The following is a 10166-nucleotide window of genomic DNA, read 5'->3' as shown; positions in this document are numbered from 1 at the left end:
GATATTGAAAAGTCGAGAAAGGAAAAATGTGACACGGAGTCGTTTGGCCAACACGTTCTTCCATATTTAGACAAAAATCTACACCTTGAACGACAAATCCTGAATTTTTTGAAAGCATCGTTTTTTGTAACATATCATCTTTAATTTATATTTTCAGATTTAAGTTATTTGAAAACAATGAAAGAAGCAATAAAAGTGTTAGATGTTGAAACTAGGATATTGGTAGGGGCCACACAAACGCAGGCCCCCACTGGCACAAATTATGACATAGGTTCGACCAACTTGGGCCGACCTTAGACAAGCACCTCTCCGTAATGTGCAATGGAGATCACCAACCTAGGCCATGGACCTTCTTGATCGCCCATAGACCCTGTCCAGGTAAGTGAGTTTTCCATTCTCCTGCCCTCACCTTTTATGCAACAACCCAGCTTCTGTTGTCTTTCTTCAGCCTCCACTGTGGGATCAGGTTCACATCATATATTGTAGTGTTCCATTAGCTCCCCTTTCCTCTGGACAAAATGCACAGCCAAATGGCAGTTATATAATTGCATTATTTCAAGTGTGTCTGGGCCTGTTAGATCAATACGGTCTCTCCCTCTTAAAAGAATTGTAATCTTTGATTGTGGTAAATGGGAGAAGTCCATTCCAAAATTGAAGATTAAGACAAAGTAGATACATGCTTCTGAATTACAATGTTTTCTTTGGATCAAATAAATAGTCATAATTATATTCCACATAATATGCTTATTTGTGCTGTAGTAGTATTATTACCGATGTCAACTTATAGATGAAGTGTATAATAGGAACAGTAGTGCGATCAGGAAACGTTGATCAAAGTGATCACCATCTTACTAATTGAGCAGGATCTGTTATACTATATATGCCTTCCGAACACAAGAAAAGCTTGCTTCCTATTTTATGAAAACGACTTAATAAATGAGGGATAATTTCTTGCTGAATGAGGGGATGAAAGATATAATATCCTTAAAATTAAGATTTTACACTAGTACAAAACGGGCCTACCGTCATTGTTTGTAAAAAAGGATTGTCATGGTTTTGGTTATTTTCGTCACTAAAGATCATTAATCAAATTATAGTATTGTTTTAGCAACATGTTAGCTAAAATCAGTCACCATTGAAAACTATTTTCACACGTTTTGTCATTGTTTTACTTAAAAATCATGACAAATACTAGCCAATAATCACGGTAGATAATTGTGACTATAAGTATTTTATTATGAAATTAGAAAAAGAAAAACATGTGACTATAAGTGTTTAATGATAGCCAACTTATAATTAAAACTATTTTATAGTTACATTATAATTTTTATGTGTATCTTAATTTAAACAAGAGTAAAGATAAAAGAAATAAAAAAAACCATGTGACTATAAGTGTTTGTATGGTGATGGTGTTGAAAAGTGAAACTAGTATTTTGAGGGAGTACAATTTTTTTTCCATCATCTATAAAATTTCAATTTTCCCTCTTTACTAGGATTTTAATATTTTTTCTTTCTTTTAACAAAAATTAGATGTTATATCGCTCTGTCTCTAAAACATTAGATTTAATCGCTCATCCTATCTTTTTCTGTGGTCGTCGTCTCCAAAATAGTTGGATTCACTACTTTCTTTCTCATACCCGATTACATCCATAACAACCCTTACCGGAATTGCTACACATCCGACGCCGGTCATCAATGTCAACGCCGAAACCACCATCATACCCTGAAGCGATCATCGATTATGTGTTCATCTTCACCCTTCAACCACATAAATGAATCCATCGATTATTTCGTCGTTCCTTCTCCTCCAACATCCTCATCTCCTCTGAAATCCCTCTCTGACATCAGACCTTATACTCTATTGGTGTTCGATTCTACATCAACATATTTCGTCGACATCATTTGTTCTCTCGTGAAACGATTCCACACACAACTACATGTGCTTTTCCACATCACCATCAACACTGCTCCCCAACACCACAACCTCTTTACGCCGGGCTCAGACATGGATTTCAATTTCCTAAACCATCTCACCATCACCACCACAACCTCTTTTAGCTTCTTTTCTTTTTATGGCCTTTTGGTGGGTTTACGATGCAAATAGTTGTTGTTAATTTATCACCTGGTTCTTTGTTCTTTGTAGATTCTCATTCTTAAAGACTCCTAAAAGTTACTCCAAATCAAAATATTTTTCAATGTGGTGACCGAGTTACCTTGAGAGTAATGATTATTCTCCGTTAAGTTTATGCATTCAATTATTTTTTCATTACTTGAATCTAGAAATTAATCTATTCGAATTCCAACATATGTAATCACAAAAGGAAGAAGTTTGTGTATCCAGGTTCGTTGTATTACTGTATCCAGTTAGCCTTTGTCTTTTCCTTTTTTATTTCTTTATATATTTGATTGTCAAGTGTTTAGATTTAAGTCTTTAACACTGTCTTGTTTAAAATAGGTAATGTGTTGGATTCAGAGAAAACTGAGATAACTAGAACAAAAGGAAATCAATTGAAACAAGGTATCGAGTGTTCGTTGTTGCTTTCTTAATTCAATTAATTGATTTAGTTCATTTAGGTTTTAATTTTATTCTAGTTATATGTTTATGTTGATGTGAAAATATTGGAGTATATTTGAATGTGTAATTTTGATAACTAACTATCCATGATTGTGTGTGTTTGGTGAATAATGGTTGAGTTTAGGTTGTAAAAAGGAGCATCTCTAGTCAGCATTGTTTTTTCTGTATGTAGGTACTATAAATTTATCAGATTTTCGTTATCTCATATTGTTCTTGTTACGATCTGATAAATAACGCTTACCATGAGTTTAAATAGATGGCGTGATCATACTAAATTACATGAGTTCCTAAGGTAAATGAGTTTGATAGAGAGATTTATTAGTTCATTTTGTTCCTTATATTGGTTATTATTCCGCATATGGACATGCATATAAGCTAGCTAAAGAGATAAAGAAAAGGGTTGCATATGTTGAATGGTTGAACCCAATATATGGCAGGTAGGTAATCAAATAAATATATTTCCTACTTTTAACTTATTGTAACATCCCGAAATTTAGGTCATAGACTACAAACGACTAAATTATAGTAAATATTTTTGTAATTTTACTCATTCAATTGTAGTGCATCTAATGTAAAATAACTAAGTTCATTTCAAATATTATAAGATATCAAACGATACCTTACTTCCAAATGTGGAAAGTGTCAAACAAATCAAACAACTCAAACTGCAACACTAGGTAATGCATCTGGAAAACTGAAAATTTGTATTAAGTAGTTATGAGCAAATCAAACATTAAAATCTTATAGTACATGTTACCTTATTTCCGAAAATATAAAGCCTAATATTTGATTTCATACTCAAAATATTTTTAGCAAAAATATTTGCGAAAATCGAAAAATCGAGCATTACAAGCTATTTAGACGTGAAACTTTAAACGTGATTTCTGGAGTTCCTTAACTCGAAAAATTAATCCGATTTGGGTTTTTGAAATCCTTGAATTAAACTCTATCTATCGGCACGTTCAAAAAAAAATTCAACATCGAGACCCCGAAGCACCCGATTATGTGTTTTTTGGGTATTTAAAGAGTTTAACCTCATGTGGCCCCATATGGATTTGCTAGTTGAAAGAAAAATCAGCTCTTTTCCCAATTTCTCAAGCCCACATGCCTCTCTCCGTCCACCACTCCCTTCCTTCTTGCTTACACTCCATCTCCAATTGTACAAGGCATATCTCCATCTTGAGTGCTTGATTTAATTTGAGATTATGGCTTCCTTAGGCATGTGAGTGCCTCATTAGGCTATAAATAAAAGTTCATGTCTTCCCTCAATCCTCATACATCAGCCATCATCTGCTCTCTCTAGTTCTTGATCTCTTTCTCTCTAAACTCTTTCTATCTCACTCTCTCAGTTACACACACACACACACACACCCCACCATACACCACCGTTCCACCACCCTAAACCCACCAGAACCTCCTTATAACCTATACTTAATCCCCACCACCAGCCCAACCCTTCCCCTCGTCGATTTCAGCTCGAAAACAGAAGGAGAACCAAAGGCAGCAACTACTCGGAACCCTCCCCCCTGCCACTTCGTCGGAGCTCATGCCACCGTGTGCCACCGCCATCAGCCACCTCTTATCACTGTAAGTAACCTCCACTTTCGTCTTGTTTTTTAGTTGTTGATTCTTGCCCTTCATCGATCGATCAGAAGCCACAGGACCCTTTTTTTTTTTTTTTTGCGTGTGCATGGACTCGACGAGAAGAGAGGAGGTTACAAACCTCCAGTTAACCAAACATACATGCCAAATAAATTTTCTAACCCTATTCTCAAAAAATTTACAAATCTAGTCCTAAGCTTTTAAACCTCATTTTAAAATGTCCAAAATTCACCCCTCTTCTGGAAATATTTCAAAACTAGTCCTAACCATTTCAAACTTCATTTTAAAAATGTCACAAACTACCCTTACTTGAAAAATCTATGAATATAAGTCCAAGATTTGAATCTTATAAACTAAATGACCCATTTGTAGTCCTTATTTGGAAATCATTTACAAACCAAGTCCATTTAATTTATCTAAATTAGTATTGGAACCTATACTTTGGTTAAGTTAACAAATAACCCTCCACATATTAATTTATATTAATATTTCCTTAGGTAAACTAAATTTATCATACTAAAGAATGTTTGGATGTGAAATTGAATGATACAAGATATTTGGACGTGCAATTTGAAAGTTATTATGCGAGGTTTATGAATCCGAATCGGAGAATTGTGATAATAAAATATATTTTAAATAAGAATTTCACAAGATGAACATTGTAACGGTGGACTTAGACATGTTATATTTAAATGGCTAAAGGGACACATTTTTGTATTTTACGATTTCCCCATTCTTACAAAGCCCGGTCCAGATAGAGTAACCAACATAACAAGGGAGAGGTGTTACAAAAGGAGCTCTCATGATTGAGACGTAAAGAGAAAGTTCATTTCAAATATTATAAGATATCAAACGATACCTTACTTCCAAATGTGGAAAGTGTCAAACAACTCAAACTGCAACACTAGGTAATGCATCTGGAAAACTGAAAATTTGTATTAAGTAGTTATGAGCAAATCAAACATTAAAATCTTATAGTACATGTTACCTTATTTCCGAAAATATAAAGAACGTCCAAAACGGAGTTCGTATGAAAAATAAAAGATAGTTTTAAGAAAACAGACAGTAAAACACTAGTTTTCTTTAATTGTGTAAAACTGAATCGATTCGTTGAGGCACTTACACACATCTGATGGAAATTCCGAGAGCTTTTTTGGGCTCATGCTATAGCCTAATATTTGATTTCATACTCAAAATATTTTTAGCAAAAATATTTGCGAAAATCGGAAAATCGAGCATTACAAGTTATTTAGACGTGAAACTTTAAATGCGATTTCCTAGAGTTCCTTAACTCGAAAAATTAATCCGATTTGGGTTTTTGAAATCCTTGAATTAAACTCTATCTATCGGCACGTTCTAAAAAAATTTCAACATCGAGACCCCGAAGCACCCGATTATGTGTGTTTTTGGGTATTTAAAGAGTTTAACCTCATGTGGCCCCATATGGATTTGCTAGTAGAAAGAAAAATCAGCTCTTTTCCCCATCTCTCAAGCCCACGTGCCTTTCTCCGTCCACCATTCCCTTCCTTCTTGCTTACACCCCATCTCCAATTGTACAAGGCCTATCTCCATCTTGAGTGTTTGATTTTATTTGAGAGTATGGCTTCCTTAGGTATGTAAGTGCCTCATTAGGCTATAAATAGAAGCTCATGTCTTCCCTCAATCCTCACAACATCAACCATCATCTCCTCTCTCTAGTTCTAGATTTCTTTCTCTCTAAACTGTTTCTATCTCACTCTCTCAGTTACACACACACACACCACCATACACCACCGTTCCACCACCCTAAACCCACCAAACACCTCCTTATAACCCCTCCTTCAGCCCCACCACCATCCCAACCCTTCCCCTCGTCGATTTCAGCTCGAAAAGACGAAAACAGAAGAAGAACCAAAGGCAGCAACTACTCGAAACCCTACCCCTGCCACTTCGTCGGAGCTCATGCCACCGACCACCGTGTGCCACCGCCATCAGCCACCTCTTATGGTTGTAAGTAACCTCCACCACCGTCTTGTTGTTTTGTTGTTGGTTCTTGCCCTTCATCGATCGATCAGAAAGCCACAAGACTATTTTGTTTTTTTGTGTGTGCATGGACTCGACGAGAAGAGAAGAGATTACAAACCTCCAGTTAACCAAACATACATGCCAAATAAATGTTTCTAAACCCATTCTCAAAAAATTTACAAATCTAGTCCTAAGCTTTTAAACTTCATTTTAAAATGTCCAAAATTCACCCCTCTCCTGGAAATATTTCAAAACTAGTCCTAACCATTTAAAACTTCATTTTAAAAATGTCACAAACTACCCTTACTTGAAAAATCTATGAACATAAGTCCAAGATTTAAATCTTATAAATTAAATGACCCATTTGTAGTCTTTATTTGGAAGTCATTTACAAACTAAGTCCATTTAATTTATCTAAATTAGTATTGGAACCTATACTTTGGTTAAGTTACCAAATAACCCTCCACATATTAATTTATATTAATATTTCCTTAGGAAACTAAATTTATCATACTAAAGAATGTTTGGATGTGAAATTTGAATGATAAAAGATATTTGGACGTGCAATTTGAAAGTTATTATGCGATGTTTATTAATCCGAATCGGAGAATTGTGATAATAAAATATATTTTAGATGTAACGGTGGACTTAGACATGTTAGATTTAAATGGACACATTTTTGTATTTTATGATTTCCCCATTCTAAAAAAGCCCGGTCCAGATAGAGTAACCAACATAGCATGAGGAGCTCTCATGATTAAGATGTAAAGAGAAAGTTGATATTGAAAATTCGAGAAAGGAAAAATGTGACGGAGACATTTGGTTAACACGTTCTTCCATATTTAGACAAAAATCTACACCTTGAAAAAATCCTGAAATTTTGAAAGCATCCTTTTTTGTAACATATCCTCTTCAATTTTTATTTTCAGATTTAAGTTATTTCAAAGAAGCAATAAAAAAGCTAGATGTTGAAACTAGGATATTGGTAGGGGCCGCGCGAACGCAGGCCCCCACTGGCACAAATTATGACATAGGTTCGACCAACTTGGGCCGACCTTAGACAGGCACCTCTCCGTAATGTGCAATGGAGATCACCAACCTAGGCCATGGACCTTCTTGATCGCCCATAGACCCTGTCCAGGTAAGTGAGTTTTCCATTCTCCTGCCCTCACCTTTTATGCAACAACCCAGCTTCTGTTTTCTTTCTTCAGCCTCCAATGTGGGATCAGGTTCACATCATATATTGTAGTGTTCCATTAGTTCCCCTTTCCTCTGGGCAAAACGCACAGCCAAATGGCAGTTATATAATTGCATTATTTCAAGTGTGTCTGGGCCTGTTAGATCAATACGGTCTCTCCCTCTTAAGAGAATTGTAATCTCTGATTGTGGTAAATGGGAGAAGTCCATTCCAAAATTGAAGATTAAGACAAAGTTGATGCATGCTTCTGAATTACAATGTTTTCTTTGGATCAAATAAATAGTCATAATCAAATTCCACATAATATGCTTATTTGTGCTGTAGTAGTATTATTACCGATGTCAACTTATAGATGAAGTGTATAATAGGAACAGTACTGCGATCAGGAAACGTTGATAAAAGCGATCACCATCTTACTAATTGAGCAGGATCTGTTATACTATATATGCCTTCCGAACACAGGAAAAGCTTGCTTCCTATCTTACTAATTAAAGGCCAATATATATAAGTTTTAAACTTACATTAACAAGGTAAGAAGTAAAGTCTTCCATTCAAAACTATTAAAAGTACTTTTAGACTAGGATTAGAGGGGTGCGCCACGCCCTGGCTGTAGTGCAACGCTAAGGCGACACTCGAGAGACCCAGCAGCAAGCCACTGTGATGGACTCTCCCCCATAAAAAATAAGATTAATATCGAGTAGGCCGATGGCCTACATATCAGATATTAAACTGATAAGAACAGATACTACACTTGATCTTAGCCAAAAGGCCGAGAAAGGTATGCTTTTTGTTTTCTTGGGGCTTGGTTTCTATAGCCACTGCCATCTTGTATGTAATCTTCTCTCACCCGATGTGGGAGAGCAAACCTTCATTTTTGCTGATTTAATCTCCCGTATATGTAGAGTTCACAAACATCAATGCATTTAATTGGTCAAAAATACTATCCATATTTAATTACAATACAAAAAAAAATCACATAATTACTAACAGACTTTTTTTTGATTACATGAAAACTGTCTGATTATTAATATTACTCTTAGGCCATCTAATTAGGAGGGAGGATTAGGATATACTAAAGTTTTGACAAACTAAGAATTTTTAGGGCTTCCCAGTCAAAGGAAACCCTTCCAGAAATTCTCGATGGCCAAGGGAGACCCGAGGCCAAAGAGGGGGTTTGGAAATAGTTTTCAACCAGCAATTGACGCGCCTCGGTTAATACCTCATTAGCTGAGTCATTGCCCCAAGCGCAAAGATGCTTGTAATGCTCCTCCACGTCACCTTTTATTCTTCCCTCTCTTTCAACACCTTCTACTTTCCTACCGATGTGGGACTAACAAAACTCTTTAATTTCTCCCAGTCCCTCTACAGAAACGCAGGCATCATCATATACCTACCTCATCCTTTATTTTCAGTTTATAATTGAATAACATGCAATATACAGTTCTTTAAAATGACAAGTTGTTATTTTTCATTTGTTTTTTATTGCCTGTGCGGGTAACTAATTCAGAATTAACTGACAACCAACGTTATTTGTTTATTTATTTATGGTTCCCAACCCTCTTGTTCTGTTTACAGCTTTTTACTATTCTTTTATATATATATATATATATATACTGACTGTGATTTTAAGGGAGACGCCGCTGCTTCTTTTTTTCTAGTTATATCGTGTGGACCATTCATTATTAGCCTCTGGAGTGTTCTTTGTTCGGTTGCTTTCCATCGTGACACCAAGTTCCAATACCACCACACTCTTTACATTAGAGATGTAAACCCATGGCTTGAGCTAATTAACAAAAAAGCATATGTTGCCCAACCGCCCCAGTCATTTAAAGTTATTATGATTTACATTTTTATATAATTTTTTTGGAAATAAGAGTAGAGAAGCATCCTTGGTGATAAAAGCTTTAATAAATACATAAGTATCCTAGCGGATAGAGGAGGTGGGAGATAGACAAACTATATTTCTAGTGATAGATTTTCGATAGAAACGGCCTGTCAATATTACGGTGCTTGTTGTGTTCATAAAACATGTAATTATAGGAAATATGGGTAACACATCTATTATGACACCCAATCAAATTTGGTGATGAAATGGAATACCCATATCTTACACAAGCTGATGGAAACACACAATTTCTTAAATAGTAAAAGTAACATTACGATATTCATAATTTGGTAACGAGGGATTATTTCTTGCCAAATGAGGAGATAAAAGATGTAATATCCACAAAATTATGATTTTAGGTATGGTTGTATTTGGAGTTATCATGATTAATCACAAGTTCCTTAAAATGGATTTAAAAAACAGTTGTACCTAATGCACTTGTAAGTTGTCCTTTACATACCATTATATGGAAAACATGGTAATTGTAATAAGAAACATAAAAATATATTTCCAATGACATAAAGTAATAATGTTGGATGACGAATAATCATAAAACCTAAGACATAATGTCAAGATGACAAAGAGATAAAAGTATGATGCTTAAAAAGGATAATAGATGTACAAGGATAAGATGATGGAATGGTATTGAGCGTTGATTTTATGGAAAGTTTGTTGCATATTATGCATGGAATCATGCATGAAACGATAATGAGTTAGTTAAAATATAAATATTGAAAATAGTATACTTAAATGGGAATTAAAGTGTGATGTTATGCATTATATAATGAGTGAACGGATTGAAAGTCATGGAATTAGTATACGGAAAGATAAAAATATTGCAATAAGTAAATGGTGAATTTTCGATCGTTTTGAATAAGCAATAAACCAAGGTACGCTACCTT

General features: G+C 35.0%; 4 non-coding genes across 4 annotated transcripts; all 4 read right to left on the bottom strand.

The window, feature by feature from the left end:
• Window positions 1-222: 222 nt before the first annotated feature.
• Window positions 223-386, bottom strand: LOC111892333 (U1 spliceosomal RNA). The gene has a single exon (XR_002850505.1). It is a non-coding gene; the product is annotated as a U1 spliceosomal RNA (small nuclear RNA).
• A 6780-nt stretch (window positions 387-7166) lies between these two features.
• Window positions 7167-7330, bottom strand: LOC111892332 (U1 spliceosomal RNA). The gene has a single exon (XR_002850504.1). It is a non-coding gene; the product is annotated as a U1 spliceosomal RNA (small nuclear RNA).
• Window positions 7331-7965: 635 nt separating this feature from the next.
• Window positions 7966-8161, bottom strand: LOC128133967 (U2 spliceosomal RNA). Its single transcript, XR_008232288.1, has one exon. It is a non-coding gene; the product is annotated as a U2 spliceosomal RNA (small nuclear RNA).
• Window positions 8162-8481: 320 nt separating this feature from the next.
• On the bottom strand, window positions 8482-8633 carry LOC128133972 (U4 spliceosomal RNA). Its single transcript, XR_008232296.1, has one exon. It is a non-coding gene; the product is annotated as a U4 spliceosomal RNA (small nuclear RNA).
• Between the last annotated feature and the right edge of the window lie 1533 nt (window positions 8634-10166).

The sequence above is a fragment of the Lactuca sativa genome, chromosome 4 (assembly GCF_002870075.4).
Source record: "Lactuca sativa cultivar Salinas chromosome 4, Lsat_Salinas_v11, whole genome shotgun sequence".
Lineage (NCBI taxonomy): Eukaryota > Viridiplantae > Streptophyta > Magnoliopsida > Asterales > Asteraceae > Lactuca > Lactuca sativa.
This window is presented reverse-complemented; position numbering and strand designations above follow the sequence as displayed.